At 43.7% G+C, this 22,625-nt stretch overlaps 1 protein-coding gene across 7 annotated transcripts in view; it reads left to right on the forward strand.

Annotated features, from left to right (window-relative positions):
- DACH1 (dachshund family transcription factor 1) overlaps positions 1–22,625 on the forward strand; it is a 486,010-nt gene that overhangs the window by 224,056 nt on the left and 239,329 nt on the right. The window lies entirely within an intron of this gene.

Below are 22,625 nucleotides of genomic sequence, written 5' to 3' on the forward strand. Positions count from 1 at the left end.
CAAAGGTATTTGTCGACTACCCAGGTATGCCTCCTGGGATGAGGTTTACCTGCGTGGTCGACAAATACCTTTGATGTCGACACCCGCACATCCAGACTATCGCGCTGAGCTGATCAGCTGTTTGTCGGCTCAGCGCAGCAGCCATGTAAATTTAAATGAAGCGGCGATTATTTAAATCGCTGCTTCATTTTCCTATGTCTGGTAGCCTAATCTACATGCCTCTGGCGACAGAGGCATGTAGTCTAGATGTACCCTAATAGGCAGCCGAGTAGGCTGCAGTTCCAGGCCTTGCGGTCAGACTACTGGAGGCGTAGACCTCGGGGCCCCAGTGGGAGTTTTGGTAGAGCAGCAGGCACCTCTGCAGGCTGTAATAGACCCTGCTGGCCGCACACAGACATGGGTAGGGGCCCTGGTCAGCCCCCCTCTCAACAGCCTAAGCAAAGGGGCACCCAAGGACTGAGTACTAGTCCCCGCTATCTCCCCACCCTTTGGGGACCATTTATCCCATTTTGCCCAGCCCTGGACCCACATTACGTCCGATCGATGGGTGCTCGGTGTGGTAAGGATGAGGTATTCCATCTCCTTTTTGAGTTCTTCTCCTTCCCTCCCCCCACCTCAGCCCCTCCTCAGGGACCCATCTCATGAGGGTCTCCTGTGTCAGAAGGTCCTCTCGCTCCTGGAGAAAGGAGCGGTGGAAAGGGTCGCTTTCCATCTGGAGAACAAGGGGTTTTGCTCCCGATATTTTATCATCCCCAAACCAAAAGGGGGTCTTCGGCCTATCCTGGATCTCAGGGGCCTCAACAAGGAGATAAGAAAGGCAAAATTCAGGATGGTGACTCTAGCCTCTATTATTCCAGTTTTAGAATTGGGGGATTGGTACGTAGCCCTTGATTTGAAGGACGCTTACTTTCATGTGGCAATACTGCCAAGCCACAGGAGGTTCCTTCGTTTTATTGTGTCCCAACACCACTTCCAGTTTACTGTCCTTCTCTTTGGGCTTTTCATGGTGCCCAGAGTCTTTACCAAGTGTATGGTGGTGGTGGCGGCATGCCTCTGGAGACACGGAGTCCAAGTCTTTCCATACCTGGATTGCTGGCTCATGCGTGGGTGGGCCAGAGACCAGGTGGTGGCGCATGTAAGGCTTACAAGGGCCCTCTTCAGGAAGCTCGGACTCATGATAAATGAGGAAGAGTCAAAGTTGAGTCCTTTTCAGGACATAGAGTTTGTGGGGGCCTACCTGGATGCCAGGAAGGGGCAGGCTTACCTCCCTGAGGCCAGGTTCCAGGCTATAGTGACCATGGTGCGCAACCTGACGCTATTCCCTCTCATGACGGCATGGTCTTGTATGAAGCTGCTCGGACATATGGCAGCCTGCACGTATGTGGTCCACCCTTCTAGACTGAGGCTCAGGCATCTGTAGGCCTGGCTAGTGAGATCTTTCAACCAGGCCAGGGCACCTTGGGATACTATTCTGATGGTGCCACAGGAGGTGCTGGCCTCCCTCCATTGGTGGACTCAGAAAGACAACATCTGCAGTGGGGTGCCCTTTCGGGGGGAGTTGTCCTCGATCACACTAATTACTGACACCTCCGACAACGGTTGGGGAGCACACTTGGAATGCCACAGGACACAAGGGTTGTGGACTCCTCAGGAGTGGGCCCTACATATAAACGTAAGAGAGTTAAGGGTGGTCAGGAGGGCGTGCAAGGTGTTCCTGACCTCATTCTCAGGGAAGCCAGTCTTGGTATGGCTGGACAACACAGCAGCCATCTTCTACATAAACAAGTGGGGGTGAGGGAGGTTCCTCTGTGCCATGAGGCAGTTCTTCTGTGGTAGATCTGCATAGCCGACAGTATCCAGCTTCATGTGGTGTACTTGCCAGGCTGCAAAAACACACTGGCGGACTCACTGAGCAGGTCCTTCAGAGTCCACGAGTGGGGCCTGAAGGATGCGGTTCTTCTGCAGCTCTTCCAAAGGTGGGGTTGTCCCTGGGTGGATCAGTCCACCACCAAGAGGAACAGGAAATGCCCCCAGTACATTTCATTCCTGGGTCTGGGGATGGGGTCATTGGGGGATGCTCTAGTCACCCTGTGGCCTCAGAGTTTACTGTATGCATTTCCCCCGTTCCCGGTAGTCCCCAAGGTTCTCGCCAGGATCAAGCAGTTCAGGTCATGGGTCATCCTGATAGCTCCGGACTGGCCCAGGCAGTTTTGGTACCCCATACTGCAGGAACTGACGCAGGCCGAGCCGCAGCCTCTGCCGCCTGCTCCGGACCTGATGACCCAGACCTAGGGTCCTCATCTACCACTCGAATGTCAAGTCCCTCCACCTGACAGTGTGGCTTATCCATGGCTAACACAACCTGAGCGTGCCTGCTCGGAGGGGATGCAGGTGATTCTCCTAGGGAGCAGGAAACCAGCCACCAGGGTGTCCTATGTGGCCAAATGGAGGAGGTTTACCAGGTGGGCTTCAGGGAGGAGTGTTGATCCATGTCTGGCCCCTGTCCCTGTGGTTCTGGACTACTTGTTTGGGCTGCATCAAGCAGGCCTGTCTATATTGTCTGTCAAGGTGCACTTAGCATCTCTGTTGGCTTTCCATGCAGGATTTGGGGGCAGATCCCTGTTTACAGACCTGGCGGTCAAGAGGTTCCTGAAAGGATTAGATAAACTGTTCCCGCATGTACGGGCCCCTGTGCCTCAGTGAGACCTGAACTTGGTGCTAACCCGGCTTATGTCCCCACCCTTTGAGCCCTTGGCCACGTGCCCATTCAGGTACCTTTCACTCAAGGTGGCATTTATAGCAGCCATTACCTCGGTGCGCAGGGCATCTGAGCTTCACGCCCTGACAGTGGAGGTGCCATATTTGGTGTTTTCGGTGGACAGGGTCAGACTACGCCCCCACCCGGTCTTTCTTCCCAAGGTGGTGTCAGCTTTCCATATGTCTCAGGACATTTATTTACCCATTTTCTTCCCAAAGCCACACTGCTCCCCTAGGAAGCAGGCACTACATACACTTGATGCAAAAAGGGCGCTAGCCTTTTATATGGACAGAACGAAGCTGTTTCGTAAATCATCACAGTTGTTTATTGCTTATGCAGACAGAATGAAGGGGCTGCCAGTATCGGCTGAAAGGTTGTCTGTGTGGATCTCCTCGTGCATTCGAGAATGTTATGCCCTGGTGTATAGGGAACGGCCACAGGTTAAGGCACACTCCACTAGGGCGCATTTGTCCTCTGTGGCCTTTGGGGCGCAAGTTCCAATACTTGAAATTTGTAGAGCTGCCACATGGTCCTCCGTTCACATGTTTACAGCACATTATGCGCTCACCCAACAGGCCAGGGAGGATGCTGCTTTGGGTTTGGCTGTTCTTGGTTTGGTCCTGTAAAGAAAACAGAACAAAAGAGTTTGTTGTGGTATGCGCTGTTGTAAATATCTCACCTGCATTTCTCGTTAGGTCTTGTTCTTATGTTGAATAAAGTTATGGTTGGCATTCCACCCTGGTGTGTGTGTCTTGCTAGAGGTGCCTCCAACCCCACCTCCGTTAGTTTCAGCTTGGGAGTCACCTCGTTAGAATGGACATGAGCAACCAGCTGAAGAAGAAAACATGGTTACTTAGCTGTAACTGTTGTTCTTCGAGATGTGTTGCTCATGTCCATTCAATTTCCCCCCTACCCTTCTTATGTTGGAGTCTCTGGCAAGAAGGAACTGAGGAGGGGGAGGGCCGGCAGGGGTACTTATGTTCCGCTATAGCAGCGCCACTCCAGGGGGTGACCTGCCGGGCTGACGGGTACCGCTGGGGGAAAAAAGCTCCGGGAGCCATGCACGCGGTTGTCAGCCAACAGTCTGGGCAGTGTGTGTGGGTAGGTCTCCCAAGTCTTCAACTGCTAAGACACGAATTCTTGTCGCAGCGGGCAGCCAGAAGGCTGAAGGGAGCCCCGAAAGTTTTTAACGTCCGTGACTTTACTGCTAGGACCGCGGTCCCTTGCAGAGGATAGCCAATAGGCTAACAGATGCCCCGTTATATAGGAAGAGCTTATTACACCTTAGATTTTAGCTGCTAGAACACGGGGGTTCCTTTGCAGCGGGCAGCCTAGGAAAGGCTGGAAAGGTGCCCCAACGGAACTTGTCACCTGGGAGTGACACAGATCCAAACACCCAAGCTCTCTCTATGTCTGTCCCTTTATGACCGGCTGAAGTTCTTTTAAATTATGCTTGGTTCTATTACAGCAACTGAAGGAGTCAGGTCAAAGCTTAAACAGTTACAGGTTTATTAAAGGAACTTATAAATCATATGGTTACAATGGCTATTGCTCTATTTCTTAAATGCTAGCAAAATATAGATCTTAAAAATGGTTACAGGAAAAAGGTAAAGATAGAAAATAGAAATAATGGTACCAAATGACAGCTTAATCTTTAAAGAGCTCTAACACTATGTGTATATACTTAAACAAAGGACCACATCCAGGTACAATTTTTACCCCCTTCTGTGCCTCTTGACTCCAGCGTGTCAGGCCAGGGTCGGTCCCTCAATTCCTCAGAAAGACGAATACGAGGTGGGCGTCCCCTCTGGAACCTCGGGAGGTCAAACACCAAACCCGACCAGCAGATAGGTGGTTTGAATAATGGTTTGAATAGCACCACCTCGTTCGAATAGACACGAGGAACACATCTCAAAGAACAACAGTTACAGCTAAGTAACCATGTTTTCTTAAATGAAGGTTAGACATTTTTGTAAAATATAGGTTCCAGGAATTGTTTTGAAGAAGTTCAGTACTCGATATTATACAAGAAATCAGACTAGATTAGCACAATTATCTCTTTAGGCTTTGGAACTGATGATTCAGTGGAGTCAATGAATCTGTGAATGGCATCGTGGAGCAGAGATATTCTAGATGACCCTTGTGTCCACTCAAAAGTGCCCTTGCCGTTTGAATGCTTGCACAATGAACATCTTCAGTCATTGGCAGAAATGTGTATACATTTTATAGCATCTATTTTCAACTATAAGTGCATCACAAATTAAATATTTCTATATTTTATCATAAACTAATTCTCTATCTTACAAAATGGTCACACATCATTATTGAACAGCTTATCTGTCCTAGTATAAACACCAATTCATAATAATAATTACAATAAACAGTCCATTCTTACTGTATCCCCTATTGCCATCCCTTCCTCTCCCTAAATGCCAATGAGAGAGTTAGTTTTGCAGCATGTCCAGAAGGTTAGTGTCAGGGTCTTGGTAGATCATCTGGAGAAGCAAACTCTGGCATCCAGGGCTTTTAAAGGAAGACTCTTCCCTATTAGAACTAAGGACAGTCCTTACAAGCACTTGCAATGATTGTAGCTATAGCAGAATGGCATGGGAAAGGACTGATCCCTTAAGCAACCATTTAATGTTTGTAGGTTTAGAACCTATACTTTGAACTCTACTCAGAAGTTACTAACAACCATTTTCATGACTCAGCTTCAGCCAGCTGCAACCCATAAAAATCCCAAACTCTTACAGACATTGGGCAATGCATTTCATAATACTAGCTAGGTTGGTTATGATGGAGATGTTGGACAATAAAATTCATTTTCAGCCAAACATTATCATTATGTATTTATACCACTTTTAACCATGTGATAAGTTCCCCACAGATCTGATAATTGAGTCCCTGCTCTTAGTAGTGTACAACTTGGAACTTACACATGACACAACTAATGAAGGGAAACCACAAATGATGGGGATGGGTCATGACAGATCATGTTCCATTCTGGTCTCATATACATATTGAAAGGGGGGAGGGAATAATTTTGATTAATGAATAAAGTTGAGAAAATCATAATCTGCTGTTGGACATTTCACAAAAACTGAGGAGATGAAATCAGTCAAATTATTTGTTGCAAATTAAGCTTCCAGTTCCACTTGTAACTAATCGAGAGATTTTACTAAACTGTGTATTTGCAAAATGTGTTCTGCATTCAATACTTCTGTCTTCCCATTCTGACCACTCTCCAGTGCTACTAACTCCGGTGAAGAAATGCTGACATCAACGCTGTTCTGATGGCTTCTATCACCTCCACAATATTGCTAGCAATGTATGTGTGATTTCTCAAAACTACACATGCATAACCTGGCATACTGGTAGTTATGATCTTGTGGTTACCAGTGTCCATATATTCAGCATGCTATGTATTGGTCCATTTGTCCTTAGTGAGGTGGACCATTGCACACACATTTATTGATTTCAAATGGTATAATAGCTTTTCTGGAGTATTTATGATCTGTTATGTAAACTCAAATTCAATATAGCATTGCACTTTTTCATAGTGTTAAATGTTACATTAATGCAGGAAATACTATAGTGGGAAAAGTTACTGCACATCTTCTATAACCCATGTTCAGATTTTAATGATATGTATGAATTTTAAATACCAATATTTCCCAGGTCAACATTTTGGTTAAGCATCATCAAAAATTTCATTCTATAGTGATGAAGCAGTTTTAAGTTACAAAGTAAGAGCCTTTGGAGATCTCAGCTTATACTCATTTTATATAGAACTTTTCTTGGCATCAGAGGGAGTTTTTTTTATTAAACCTGATGGCAGGATCAGGTCCTCGGCTAGCATCTGGAATCATAGAAATGTAAGGGTGATCTTGTCCAACCACTTGCTCAAAGCAGCAGCAGCCCCAATGCAATGGGCCTGATGGGATAGGAGTTCGTACTTCATTTTTGTATTCTGATTTGTAGATGGTAAATGGACCAGTAGGATTTTAAACTTTAGAGCGCTATTCTACTTTGCAAAAATCAGGATGAATAGATGGTTGAGAATTGTGTGCAAGAAACTACGATTTTGTCTATCAGCACAGAACTATGTAAAGTCAGTCACTATAATACCTACTGCTTTCAAAGTTCCATTTTGTCCAGTTCCTTGTGTCTGGTATTGCTTTATATATAATAGATCAGAGGAAGGTTAAAAACCCCAAAGCCATAAAGTAGCCAATTTACAACATAGTAAGTGAGGGTATGTCTACACTACAGCACTAATTCGAATTAGTTAATTCGAACTAAGCTAATTCGAATTAGTGCATCTAGACTTAAAAACTAATTCGAATTAGCGTTTTGCTAATTCGAACTAGCACGTCCATACTGATTGGATGCTGGGTCGCATTTAAGGGCAGCTGAAACAGGTTCCGGCAGGGCATCAGGTCAGTAATTGCTTTGTGTGGCTGCTGTCTGAGTCTATCTGAGGCTCGTGCTTAAAAGAACCCCCCTGGACAGCCGGTTCTCAGCTTTTCCGATTGCTTGTCTACCGCGCCGAGGGACAGCAAAGCGTTTTTCTCTCCACCTGCCTGTGTTGGTGCTTCCCATTGGGGACACCGCCACAGTTGGCAACATGGAGCCAGTGCTCACCCTGGGCATGCTGCTCCAGTCTTTGGACTTGCTGCTGCAAGCCTCCCAGCAACGGGTGGAGGCTGCCTTGCACCACCTGGTGCACATCAGCCCCCTGCCTCTCCCCTTGGCCTCCCCGGGGGTCAGGGAGGAGCGGCAGCAGTGCCCGGATGCTAGCGTGCCCTGCCACATCTGGTGTCTGGACACCAGCAGCTACCGGTGGGACCGCATCGTCCTGGAGCACTGGGGAGACAGACAAGTGACCCAGAACTTCAGGATGAAGAAGGACACCTTCCTGGAGCTTTGTGAGTGGCTCTCCCCTGCTCTGCAGCGATGGGACACTCGCATGAGGCCTGCCACCCCCCTCCAGAAGCGTGTGGCCATCGCCCTGTGGAAGCTCTGCATGCCGGACAGCTACTGATCTGTCGGGAACCAGTTCGGCGTGGGGAGATCCACCGTCAGAGCAGTGCTCATGCAGGTACGGCACCCACCGGCCACTGGGCTGGGGGGAAGAGGGACTGCAAGGAGGGGATGGGCCACCCCAGGGTGGTCTACCTCACCAACCCAGACGCCATCATCTGGGGGTTCAGCGCCCTTGGCTTCCCCAACTGCAGGGGAGCCATCTACGGGATGCACATCCCCATCCGTTCCCTGGAACACCAGGCCTCCCAGTACATCAACAGGAAGGGGTATTTCTCCGTGATCCTGCAGGCCATATGTGACCACCAGGGCCAGTTCACGGACATTAATGTGGACTGTTACGGCAAGGCACACAAAGCCAGAGGCTACATGCCGGGACCTTCTTTCCCGACCGCCACATCAGGGTTGGGGACGTGGACATGCCTGTGTGCCTGGTGAGGGATGCAGCCTACTTCCGTACACAGGGCACCTCAACCCCTGCCACCAGGCCTTCAATGCCAGGCTCACCAGGGCCTGCATCATGATCGAGGGGGCCTTTGGATGGCTGAAAGCCAGATTTAGATGCCTCCTCTCCCGCCTCAACCTCGCTGAACACAATATCCCTCCTGTGGTGGCAGACTGTTGTGTGCTGCACAATTTGTGCGAGCGGAAGGGGGAGGCTTTTCTGCCAGCCTGGATGGCTGAGGCTGACCACATGGCTGGCCAGTATGCGCAGCACCGCACTGCCTCCGTCTGGGAAGCCCAGCGGGGGGCCATCTGGATCTGGGGAGTCCTGAGGGAGAGCTTCCAGGTGGAAGAGGAGGACTGAACTCTCCCTGCGTACCCCACTGGGGCCTTCTTCCACCCTCCCCTCCTTCCCCTTTCCCCTCCCTAACCCCCCTTCCTAATTATCAAACACCTGTTTTGACAACAAAAATCTCTTTTTATTGTACATGACTGTGGTGGGGAGAGGGAGGAGTGAGAGTGGGAGATGAGAGGGGGAAACCTGGGAGGAGGGAGCTGGAAGGGTGTGGAAGGGGAGGAAGGGAAGAGAAAGCTCAGGGTTGGGGGTCCTGCTGGCTCTTCAGTCTCGCAGCACTGCTGGTGCGGGGCGTCTGGGGGGAGTGGGTGTGGAGGGTGGGGCAGGAGGGACGGGGGTGCGGAGGAAGTGGCAGGGGGAGCAGGGGTGGGAGGAGGAGCGAGAGCTGGAGCGGCTGCAGGGGCTGGAGCAGGAGGAGGCAGGGACCTGTCCACCAGGGTCTGGAGGTGACCTCTGAGGGCATGGCACTCCAGCCATGCTGCTCCTCCAGCACCTCCAAGCTCCGTTGCCGCAGCTGCAGGTCCTCCCAGACCCAGTGCTCCTGGATGCGGATCTGGTGCTCCAGTAGCCCCAGGTGCCGCTGCTGGTAGTCCTCCAGGTTCCTGGTGCACTTGTTGGCCTGGGTGCGGGTGGCTGTTGCAGGTGGGGTGCTGTGCCCTGCAGTCCCAGGTGCTGTGGCTGTGGTGAAACAAGAGCAGTAGTCAGTTCTTCCTGGGGACATGGTGGGTGAAACCCAGCCTCCCTCTGCAAGGTGAGGTCAGCATGTGAGGAACGGTCCAAGGCCCCTGCATGACACCCAGCTGCTGCTCCATGGTGGGCAAGGCCCAGGCGCACGGTCCCTGGGCTCCCTCTCCTCCCACGCCCCCCATACACATAAGGGGAGCATGATGGCACTCACATGTGGAGCTCTCACCGGCCTCAGATGACACAGCTGATGTGCTCTGTGGGTTGTCTCGGGGGTCCTGGTTCCTGGGCAGGATCCCTGCAGGCTCCTGGCTCTCGGCGTCTTCCTCCTCCATGTTCAGGACAGGTCACTCTGCCTCAGGGTCGATCACCACCTGGGGGATATGGACGGTGTGAGCCCCCAGGATGTGGTCCAGGGCCTCAAAGTGAGGGCAGGACTCCAGGTCGGCCCTTGGCTGGGAGGCCCTTGATCTTGCAGCGGACCTGCGCCTGGGTCTGCATGTGTCCTCTGGTGGCCAGGCTGTAGACGGCCACATTCCTGTGGCTAGTGCGGAGATCGTGGACGTTGGAGGCTTCCCCCCAAACCTCGATGAGGTCCACAATCTCCACACTAGACCAGGTGGGCGCCCGCCTCCTGTGGCCCCAGGCAGGCTCCTGGGAGCCGCCAGCCTGGTCCTGGGAAGAGGCGGAGGGCTGGGTGGCAGCGGGTGGCTGGCTCATCCCGTGCCAGGTGCAGGGTCTGCTGGCTGGGTGCTGGCAGGCTTGCAACTGGCACGAGCACTGTAGCCAGACCGTGCCCCTTTAAGGGCTCCAGGGCCGGGAGGGGGGCAGAAGAGTTTCCCTGGTTGTGCCCAGAGTGGCCACCAGGGCAAACTGGGGAGGGTTAGCCTCCAACTAGTTCGAATTAAGTGGCTACACAGCCTTTAATTCGAACTATTTAATTCGAACTAGGCATTAGTCCTCATAGAATGATGTTTACCTAGTTCGAATTAAGCGCTCCACTAGTTCGAATTAAGTTCGAACTAGTGGTTTGCATGTGTAGTGCCTATGAAAGTTAATTCGAACTAACAGCTGTTTGTTCGAATTAACTTTGTAGTGTAGACATACTTTCTCCTCACTCAGGGTGTCTAGACTACAGAGTTTTGTCGACAAAAGTGGACTTTTGTCCACAAAACTATACCTGTGTCTACACTACCTCTGAGTTCTGTCGACATAACGTCGACAGAACTCAGCAGTTTTGTCGATGCTGGTAAACCTCATTTTACGAGGCATAACACCTTCTGTCGACAGAAGGTGTTATTGCCTGTAGGGTTGCGTCTAGACTACAGGGTTTTGTCGACAAAGCTGCTTGCTTTGTCGACAGAACTGAATGTGTCTAGACGCGCTATGTCAACAGAAGTTTTGTCGTCAGTATCCGTCGACAAAACCCTGTAGTCTAGACGTACCCTCAGGGTATCTCCTAACTCTTGTAGGGAATCAGTTTTTGTTTCTGAAGCATGAGATTTTACTACCTTTATATCATTGTTTTTACATGTAAACATATTGCCTTGAAACAATCAATAGTTTTTCTTGTTAAATAGAATTTTCCTGTAATTAAAATGCTCAAGTGAATCTTGTGTATAATGTAAAAGGAGAGATATGAATAGTAAAGTATTGTATCTATAGAAATTGTCAGCATATTTTCAAGGTTCATGTCTTCTTTGGGAAGAATGATTTACTAAATACTCGCAACATTTTCTGGACTTGTCTTTACAATTACATTTGTAACAATGTTTTTGGATAGGTTTCCTACTATTTTCAGTGTAATGGATCTTGAAATTATGTCAATTATCTATCAAATTTTCAGCTATACATAAATGTGACAGAAACAGAATTGATACAATTGTTTAGTGATTGGTTATCAGTTCTTGTATCTGTAGTATATACCAATTTTATTTGCTGCTAATGAATAGTCTCACACAAACTTCTTTAAAAAATCCTATTAATAGTAGTCTTCATTTTAGCTGTCCACTGAGGATATTCTAGTATGTAGCTGTGATCACATCTCATCTTAGTTGGGCAAATAACTGTTTACATCCCTTGCTAAAACTGCATTCCTATGCTTCTTACATGTACCCCTATTTATGAGTGAGTAATGCTACTTTCCTTTGTTCAGAAGGGCAAGACCCTGAGGAACTTTTTTAGCTGATTGATGTGGTTTAACCAGAAAAACTATGTACTTTTCTTAAACACTAAAAAGTTGCTTTGGTCTGATTTTACATTGTGTAGCTATAAGGGGACTGATATATGCTACAAAATTCAGCACTGGTATGTTATGGTCCAAAGCTAAAATCCCAGCCTTAAGTCTACCAACATTTTTACATATAAGGAATTCAAATTTAGATTTTAAACATATGAATAGTCCCATTGACTATAATGGGACTACTCAAGTGAATAAAGTTACTTATATACATGAAGTGTTTGCGAGATTAGGCCCATAAATTGCATGGAGATGCACTTCTACTTGGCCACCAGACTGCCTCAACAATGTTTAGATATTAGTTAATCAAAGAACTGTGTACCATTACCCCAGGATCTGTGTCAAGCTGCGGATTAGGTTTTAAAAAAACACAAAGCTCCTGGTGGTTGAAAGATTATGAGTATTTAGCTACACTACTGCTGTTACAGGCATGAACATGTCCTTTCGGTATTGCTGAATTGTAGCAATGTTACAATTAATTAATCTAATTTCTAGCTAGATGGGCATAATTAAAGTGAAAGATTTTTATTAAATCCTTTTGATTTTTCTTGATCTTCTTGACTGTGTAAGTATAAAAGAAATATGTTTTTAAACTAGGCTCATTTAAACAAAGTACTACAGTTATTCATATGTAAGAATGTTTTTAATCTAGAAAATGCATTTAATGTCAATAACTTCAGTTGTGTTTAATGATAATAAAGTTTTTAACCAGTAGTAATGGAAATAATAGTACTACGAAAACAGGAGAAAATGCTCACAAAAAAGCAGTGAGAAACTTCTATTTGCAAAATTTATAGGGAAGTTGTTGCATAACAAATCATTTTAAATAATAGCTATTATAGTACTCTAGCAATGCAAATGTAAAATAGAAAAAAAAGTCTGTGTTTTTTTTAAAACCTAACTGACACATCACTGTGTCAATGTAAAAACAGCACTTTCTTTTTGAAATTTTATACATTTGGCTAAAGAGGTTGTGGATCAAGATTCAACACCTACAGAAAACATTTTTTATATTGTTCAAAGCTGACCTCTGCTTTTACAAAGGTTTTATCTGCACTTTTTCATCTGTTTAGAAGCATACATTTTTGGTTAAGAAATTGAAGACAATCTCTTTGTCTTTTTTTCTAAGCTAGGGAGGTTGAGATAAAAAAGAATGCCTGCTTTAAAAGTCACACATGGCTGTAATTTAAGATTTTTTTTTACCTCATTGTCCATAACAGTTGAAAGAAACCTTCAATGAAAGTTTATTAACTAGGCCAATGCCTCAGGCAATAAAGGTTCATTTATTACCATTTTCTTGGCTGTTTTTCTTCTTCTTTTTTCAGTTAAACTCATAGCGTAAGATAATACTTCACAAAATTAAACCTTTGACCTTCTGTAGAGTTAAGTCTCCTTTGATTAGATAAAGTAACAATTTATGGTCCAGCATGAGGTTGCACATGAAATGAATAATGCAATAGAATGAATGAGGACTGAGAATCTATTGCTTTTGAGGAGATGATTGTTGTTTAAGAAAAAAATGTTCTCACTTAATTGTATTGTTTTGATTCTGTATGTACTTCAGTAGTATTTCAAACTGTTCTAAGGAAATTTAGTAATAGGAAAACATACATACAGTATATATAATTCATTTCTGCCAAAAATACTTTGAACTAAAATCAAGTCCACAGACTGAAAAAAAAATTAAAGCTGAAAATCTTTAATATTTATATGGTGCTGTAATTGATTATTTCACCTTCTACTTTAAGAATTCAAAGGAATGAAATCACAAAACTTATCAACTTTGGGGAATAGCTGCCCATTGATTCTGTAAATGGCACATATTGCTGATGAGGAATTTAAATTTTCACTTAATTTACTTTATTTTTTTGCTCATTTTTAATGAGCAAATGAAGAACAAGATATCAGATCAAGTAATGAAACCTTAATGTTTCTATCAATTTTATTTAAAATATATAAATTTGGCCATGTTTTCTGACAATTGTTAAGCAAAATTTCCTATATTCTTCTGTAATAATTTCTGCTTAAATAAGGATGGGAGTAAGATGGCCTTTAACATATTAACTGCTCATTTCTAAACTACAGCTATCTATTTCTCTATAGTAGTATTATAATTGTTTCAACATTTGATGACTGAAATCAAAAGGGAATTTGAAATCTTGGGGTACGTCTAAACTACATGGCTCCATCGACGGAGCCATGTAGATTTGTTGTTTTGGCAAAGGGAAATGAAGCGGCGATTTAAATAATCGCTGCTTCATTTAAATTTACATGGCTGCCGCGCTGAGCCGACAAACAGCTGATCAGCTGTTTGTCCACTCAGCGCGCTAGTCTGGACGCTCCCCCGCCGACATCAAAGCCCTTTGTCGGCAGCCCCAGTAAACCTCATCCCACGAGGAATAATGGGGCTGCCGACAAAGGGCTTTGATGTCGGCATGGGAGCGTCCAGACTAGCGCGCTGAGCTTACAAACAGCTGATCAGCTGTTTGTCGGCTCAGCGCGGCAGCCATGTAAATTTAAATGAAGCGGTGATTATTTAAATCGCCGCTTCATTTCCCTTTGCCTATAACCCTAATCTACATGGCTCCGTCGACGGAGCCATGTAGTTTAGACACAGTTTTGAAGTCTAGCTGTTGACATTTAACACTTTTCTGCCTTATTTGTTTGTTCATAATGCAACTTAAATATAGTTACAAGAAAAACTTGATTAGATATGATTAAAAACACATGGCCTGATGCTCATCTCATTTATAGCAATTTTGTAAGTCTACGACTTCACTGAGTTCAGTGTATGCAAGATCAATATTGACCTACATTTTGTAGAATTTTAGCAATTGAGTGAATTTCTCTAAACACTTGCTATGGAAATTTAAGTGAGATATAAATTATTAACCATTTAGACATCATTACTCACTATTTACTCTAGCAATTACTTTGAACTGTTTGAAAATAAATTGAATGAGCAGCAAGAATTGAAATGTAAATCTAACAGGAGTGTACAGTTATATAGTCTGATGGAGAATCCTTTGATGGCTTAAAAATTGTAGTCAGTGGGAATTTTGTGTGTGCAAAGACTGGGTGAGGTTGTACTCGGGGCTGATGAGCATCTTTGTCAGGCACTGGGGAGAGCTAGCTCCAGATTCTTCCAGAAGGGGCAGGGCTTTGGGCAGATGGGGGTCAGCCAGGCCTTTAGTTCCACTGGGGCTTCAGAGCGTGCACCATTGGGGGGCTCCAGCCGCAATTTAAAGGGAACTAGTCTCCGGTTGCTGCAGAAATTGGAAGCCCCGGGCCTTTTTTAAATCACTGGACCCTCAAGCAGCTTTCCCCTTTGGCCCTCTCCCCCCATAAGTGACCCTGGTTGGATCGATCCATGATGTTAAACATAAATAAAATGGTTTCTGGTAAATGTCAATCAACTGCCTTAATAATTTGAAGTGAAAATATCTACTGCTAAATCTGCAATCTGTTCTGTGTATTCAGACCCCTGTCCTACTGCATATCCGTCATTGTTTTAAATGTCAGCTTTAACCAAGCAAGAGAACCTAAATTTCTGATCCTGCTTTATTCAAAATCAATGGGAAAATTCCCATGCTCTTCAGTTGGGATTGGGATAATTGAGCACTTGGTATGTGTACACAATGAGTGTACACAGAGCATTTCGGTACCTTGATCATTCGATATGGCCTTGCAGGTGTGTGCTGCAGTACTGTGTAGACATCAAGACTCTGACTGGAACTCAGGCTCAGACTTCAGAGCTGAAGCTCCACCTCTAGCCACAGTGTCTATACATATCTTTTGAGCCTCATAGTACAAGCTGGGAGCCCAAGTCTGTTGAACCAGGCTCTGAGGCTTGCTGTTATGGGCTGCTTCTCACTGTGTAGATGTATGTTTAGAGCTTCCACCTGAACCATTGAAATCAGTGGGAACTTTGCCATTAAGTAGCAGCCTTCAGGGGATTCCAAATAGGATGGAGAGAGGCTATTCTCAGTGGTGGCAGGTGATAAAACAAGGATCAGTGGTCCCAGGTTGCATTGTGGAAGGTGTAGGTTGGATATCCTACACAAGTAGGAGGTGAAGCACTGGAATGTGTAGCCTAAGGGGTTGATGGAGGAACCTCTGTCCTTAGAGGTTTTTAAGGCCAGACTTGACAAATCCCTGGATGGAACGATTTAGCTGGGATTGGTCCTGCTTTGAGCAGGGGTTTGGACTCCTGAGATCTTTTCCAATCCCAATCTTCCTTGGTTCTATGAATTACAGAAAGCTAAGTCTTGCATTTCTTACTCAGGCAAAACTCATTGTTTCTGACTATCACCTACATGATCAAGTCCTAAACTAGGTTAAGAAAAGACAATTATTTTCAAGTCAGTGCATCTGAAATAAACTTAAAGAAAAAGGATTAAGTATTTATTTGAAATACTTAAAAAGGCTTCTAACATAATTTAGAAAATATTTGGATTTCTTCCCATAAGATGGATAAAATATTTCCATATGCCACAATTAACTTTCCAGCAAATAGAAAGAAATGTAATAACAGCCTTTTACTTTTAATTTTGTTTTTTACTTATTCTATGTCGCCAACAGCGAGAGCGCTTGAAAAATGCTAACCCCTCAACCCTACCAAAAATGGTTGTAACTTAAACAAAACAAACAGACAATCCTCCAAACCATTTAGCAGATTGAAAGGACCATGTCACTAAAGAGGAGACACCAACAATTATATAGTTCCTTTCCTTGACTTGTATAAAAGAAACAATATTTCAGATTTTCCCTATATGATTCTATAATCATCCATTAAAAAGTCTGCATTGCTATGCTATATGCCTGTTTGATTCAGTTGTTAGTTGGCTCAGCAGATAGCCGTGTTAGTCTGTAACTTTAGAAACCAGAAATAGTCCTGGAACACCTTAAAGACTAACAAATATATATATATATATATATATATATATATATATATATAGTATCATGAACTTTCATGGGTAAAATCTACTTTGTCTCAAGCTCATCTAATCTGGGAAAGTGGGTTTTGCCTAAGGAGCTCATATATATTTGTATGTATGTTAGTATATAAGGTGCCACAGGACTACTCAGTTGTTAGTTATTATTTTAAGCCTTGACTCTGGACTCCTTAGTCACCCAAATAGTATTTCCAGTAGTGATCCCATGAGTTCACTGGAAGTATTTATATGAGGACTATTCAGATGAAGAAGAGTATTCTGGTAGCATCTCTAAAATCAAGTATTCTCTGGTCTGGCAACATCTATGGTCTCACATGACCATGGATGTTCCAGGATCACAGAGTCCTGCCACGCTGCGGGGGAGGAAAGGGTGGAGGCCCGGGAGCTGGTGTGCAGCTCAGCTGGGCTATGAGGAGGGAACCAGGAGCCAGCACACAGCACAGCTGGGCTGTGGAGGGAGCCAGGGTCAGTAGAGTAGGGTGCAGGGCCCTGAAATGACCTTTCCCAACCTGAACTCAATGTTCAGTATATCCAAAATCTAGTGTATGTTTGTATATGGGTAGATACATATACAGTGCTTGTATTTTTAACTGGTTTGATTGGTTATAAAGTGCTCACATTGACAAAACTAGAATTTAGATAAATCCTTCCTAAGCAGACAGGTGCATACGTGGGAGAGTAGTAGCTTGTGTCAGACATCATCACTGGTATCAAGTTGGATACCCTAGAATAAGCTTGCTGTTTTCCTGAGCATCCTTCTAGAGAAAGTAAACTGCTTTTCTACAGTGTGCTGCCAGGAAGAAGTCCTGAAGTCTTCTGTTTGGTTCATTCATTTTTGTGCTCTGCAGTCCCACAAGTAAGGGGCAAAATTCTGGTCTCCTTTACACCCACAAAACTCTGCTGATTTCTGTGGAGTTGCCTGGGCATAAATTAGACCAGAATTTGGCAAGAAAAAGTTGATTATATTTGGTAAGGGCAACAAACAGAACCTTTGTTAAGATGCTTAACAAATATGAACGCGCAACAGGCCAAAGCATCCTAGCAGTTGCACAGCACACCAAACTTCTAAGGTCCCAAGTACTGTCAAATGTTAGACATCAGACTATGGAATGTGCTGCAACACCAGGGCTTCCTTTTCATGAGGGAATACCTTTCCTTTTCACGCAGTCACAAAACATGTCTCTTGTAACCTTGTAATCATCCTGCATATCAAATGCATTCTTTCCAGCCTTGTAAAAATAGATGTTCTCCAATACTGTGGAACCTTAGTGGTTGTATGAAGTATGCTGTAAGCTTTGCCATGTGCCAATATGGCTATTTAAATTTCTGCACCTGCCCCTTTTGACCGGTCCTGTGAACTGCCGTTCTAAACCGACTAAGAGCAGTGACAGGGAACAGTGTGATTCCCCCGGAAACCAGGAATTGGCAATTATTTCTCCCAAAGATGATCTAATTAATTAATAATACAAATAAACATTGTAGCTAATTTCTCAGTTTCCAGACCTCTTTATCCCACCTAGGTGCATACTATAGTAATAATTTCAAAATAGTGTTGACAACAGTATTGATTAAAAGTTCAAATTGCATTTAAATTTACTATTACAATTTTTAAACACATTGCATAGTTAATGAGAGCAATTACAAACTATGCAGATCTTTCCAAATATATTTATTTTAAAATATATACAATTTCAAGAGCATAAAATCAGCACAATGTTATGCCCTGCATTTGAGTAGAAGATGGGAGAAAGGCTTTGTAGAAAAAGATCATTTACTCTGTTTCTTTTTGTGGTCTTCTTCTAGCTGAAGTTAAGATGTGAATTCTTACTGAGGCTTGGAGAGCTTTCAATTGAGTTATAATTCAAGCTCACACAGCTCTTACAAGACATGTTGAACAGACTTTTGCCGATGAGTCTATAGGAACTGTCAGCAGCAAGGAGATTACTTCAGGACTGTGATTGTTGAATTGAACTTTACTTTTTGATGTTTTGCTTTTTGAATTAAATTGTTGGACAAGATTAATTGCACACGGTGAGAGCTTTAAATGAATAGCTGGGTAAAGCATTAAACTTCTAAGTATGTCTCATGGGAAAAAAGCTAGGAGGTTTAAATGAATAAATGTATTTAATGCATAAAATATCTAGGTTAATTTTTTAATTCCTTTACTAACATCTTTTATTGAAAAAAACATACTTTATTCATCCATCTTAGTTATATTGCTGTAGTTGTGATAATTTAATATTCTTGCTCCTTTCTAATCTTTTGGTTCAATTGAAGTAAACAATAGGTTTCATAAATTAAAAATACGCTCTTCAGAACATGCTTCTAAAGATAAAAAACTAGGCTGTAAACATTTATGACTGAAACAAACTAGATTGTTCAAATCCTGCCATGATGTATCATGTATATCAATATGGCACTGATATCAGTTAGAATGCAAACAAGGTTTTAAATGATGTCCCCCTTCATTTCAGCTGGAGAATCCGCTTTACACCATCTGCCTATCAGATGGTTAGGAACCAGGACTGCGTATTAATGCCACATGTTCGATTTTCCTCCCTCTTGTAATGGTTAGATTCATATTGCTAATAGCTGTGCATGAGCACTGTCGATGAAATTTGTGTGACGGTGGCGTGATGAGATAGTTATAAAGCTGCCTGTCTTACTGAATAATCAGCAGGAAGAATGCCAGCCATAAACAGCTTATCAATTTTAGAATATTAATGATAAGTACCATTGACTGTAGTCTATTGAGTATTTTGACATTTTTTTAACTTTTCAAACAAATATTAACAGAGAGTAAAATAACTTATTATCTGAGTTATTGAATATCCAATATAATTCTTGTTGCCTATTCAATTTTAAATTGCCTTTAAAGGTGACTTTTGGTCATCTAATTTTTGGAGATGCAATTTGCATAATGAAAAATGGGAAAAGTATTATACAGCACTGCACTGTACTATTATTTTAATCTCTGCAAGAGTAGGACATTTCCAGGCCAGCGTGGTGTAAGAGAGTAGTGGTACTGAATGGTGTTTATTTGGTGGTGGTGTGGAGAAGTTAAACATAAATTTAAGATTTTTTGGACTCAGCTAATATAATATTTTCAAAGTTTCAACCAATGGAATAGTAGTTGCTGTTTTGCAGAATTGCACTTTACAATTCATTTTAGAGTCGTCAAATGTTTACCTGTTTAACAGTATGGCTACGTCTACACTGGCCCCTTTTCCGGAAGGGGCATGTAAATTTCAGCAGTCGTCGTAGGGAAATCCGCGGGGGATTTAAATATCCCCCGCGGCATTTAAATAAAAATGTCCGCCGCTTTTTTCCGGCTTTTAAAAAAGCCGGAAAAGAGCGTCTAGACTGGCCCCGATCCTCCGGAAAAAGTGCCTTTTTCCGGAGGCTCTTATTCTTACTTTGAAGTAAGAATAAGAGCCTCCGGAAAAGGGCACTTTTTCCGGAGGATCGGGGCCAGTCTAGACGCTCTTTTCCGGCTTTTTTAAAAGCCGGAAAAAAGCGGCGGACATTTTTATTTAAATGCCGCGGGGGATATTTAAATCCCCCGCGGATTTCCCTACGACGACTGCTGAAATTTACATGCCCCTTCCGGAAAAGGGGCCAGTGTAGACGTAGCCTATGTGATTGAGATTTCAAGTCTCATAAAATCCTTGATCAACTAGAAAATAGCACTGTAAGGGTACATCTTGATAGAAGCAATATTTTGGGATATGTCTGGTATCCCGAAATAGCATTTTCTACATCTTAACACCTGTTATTTCAAAATGCCATCAAAATAATGGACTTTCAATGTCCCAGTAAACCTCATTCCATGAGGATTAAGGGACTTCTTGGAATAGCAGTCTATTTTGAAATTTTGAAATAGACTATCTTGAAATAAACTACGCAATTTGCGTAGCTCAAATTGTGTAGCTTATTTTGAGGTAGCGCCACCATAAAGAAGAACCCTAAGGGTATGTCTAAACTACATGGCTCCGTCAACGGAGCTATGTAGATTTGTTTGTTTGGCAAAGGGAAATGAAGCCGCGATTTAAATAATCTCGGCTTCATTTAAATTTAAATGGCTGCCAAGCTGAGCCGACAAACAGCTGATCATCTGTTTGTCGGCTCAGCACGCTAGTCTGGACGTTCCCGCGCCAACCTGAAAGCCCTTTATCGACCTCCCCGGTAAACCTCATCCTACGAGGCATAACGGGGAGGTCGAGAAAGGGCTTTCAGGTCAGTGTGGGAGCGTCCAGACTAGCGCGCTGAGCCGACAAACAGCTGATCAGCTGTTTGCCGGCTCAGCGCAGCAGCCATTTAAATTTAAATGAAACTGTGATTATTTAAATCGCGGCTTCATTTCCCTTTGCTGATCACCCTCATCTACATGGCTCCATCGATGGAGCCATGTAGTTTAGACACACCCTTAAGGTACATCCACATACAAGGGTTTAACTCAAAATAAGTTACGCAAATTGAGCTTTGTCAATTTAATACTTTATTTCAAAATAGCTTATTTTGAAATTGGGAGCATCTACACAGCACTTATTTCGAAATATAGCACTCTTACTCCAACTTTCCTTACTCCTCATGCAATGAGGGTCATAGGAGTTGAAGAAGTCCTCCAGCTTGACAGTATTTTGACATTATTTAGAAACAACTGCCTGCTGTGTAGATGCGGACTAAGTTATTTTGAAATAATGCTAGTTATTTGGAAATAATGTTGCTGTGTGTATGTATCCTAAGAGAGTAGGGTTAAATATTGATGTATTCTGATGCAAAAGAAAGTTTGCATTCATTAGGTATGCTGTATTTGACTTTTCTGTTCTTTAAAGGTACTAGATATAGCTTGACAATGGTATTAAGAAAAAGGAAGTATAGGATACCATGCTGTATAACAAACACAGGATACAAATGTAAGTTCAGAGGTGCATCATCCCTTTTCTGTGGCTTAATTTAGGAACTGTATCCAAATCTGTATAACTTATAACTTCATATCCTTCCTTTAAGCTAAAAATATCATTGAAAGCTTCCATATTATTGTATTTGTCAGATCTGAATTTGCAAGCTTCATAGGAGTAGTAAATATTAAATGGGTTTTAACCTTGTTCTTTAGTATTTGGACTCTTTCTTACTACCTAAATAACAGTTTTGTAACTTACACTGGTATAGCTGTACAGAAAGTCATTATAGGGTAATTTATAATTCTAGCAACACTTGGAGACATTACATTTTTGTCCAGATGTTAGAGCGAGTCACAATTTGGCCCTCAGTTATATGAAGTGGATTGCCTAGGGCAATTTAGAGCCTTAGGCACTATATAACATAGGACACTCATTGTTCTATGTCCACATTATAGTCCCATCCCACCACTTGAAGAGGCAGGGGCAGTAATATGGGGATCACTTCCTCTGTTTTTTTCCAGAAGATCCAGCAGGCTCCTTCATGCTGTCTGCAGACTCAGGCAGACATCACTATACTAGCTAACCTTGAGTCATGCTTTCAAGCTTTTCTTCACAATCAGGAAGGATAGAAACTTACTTAAAAAGAAAAACTTAGATTTTGCCCTCTTCACTTATTTCCAGGTGCTGGGACCCTACTGAGCCTGTAGTATCTGTGCTTTCCTAAGGGGGAGTGAGACCCTCATCTCTGTCTATTAGTTCAAGGGTAGGGTTGGAAAGCTCCTGATACATGGAGAGGGGCAATGAGTGGATAGAGGTGTATCTCCCACCATTTCCCAACATACCACTCAAGGGGGCACCTGCAAGACAACTGTTAGCTTGCCTTTGCAGGAGGAAGAGGAGAACAGGAAAGGAATTGTGAGTCTGTGAATTAAAATTTTTCCCCTGGGCTGCTCAAGGCGTGACACAACTATGCATTGCCCTGTACTCAGGGCATTGGACAAAGACTGAATGGAGTGTGATGAATGAAAATTGTGCAGTTCACCAATCATTCTTGACAGGAAGCTCATTAACAGGTTACAATATAGTGTTTCACAAGTATGGCTGGATGTTGAGCTTTTGTCTGGCACTGGAGAATTTATCATAGGAGATGTAGATCTTGGATTGCAAGAAAGTGGCTTGGTAGAGGCTGGTGTGCAGGAGATGTCTCCAGCACAGAGGCCTTGAGGTCTAAGCCTGATTTTAG

This window comes from Pelodiscus sinensis, chromosome 1, assembly GCF_052426305.1.
Source record: "Pelodiscus sinensis isolate ZL-2025 chromosome 1, ASM5242630v1, whole genome shotgun sequence".
Lineage (NCBI taxonomy): Eukaryota > Metazoa > Chordata > Testudines > Trionychidae > Pelodiscus > Pelodiscus sinensis.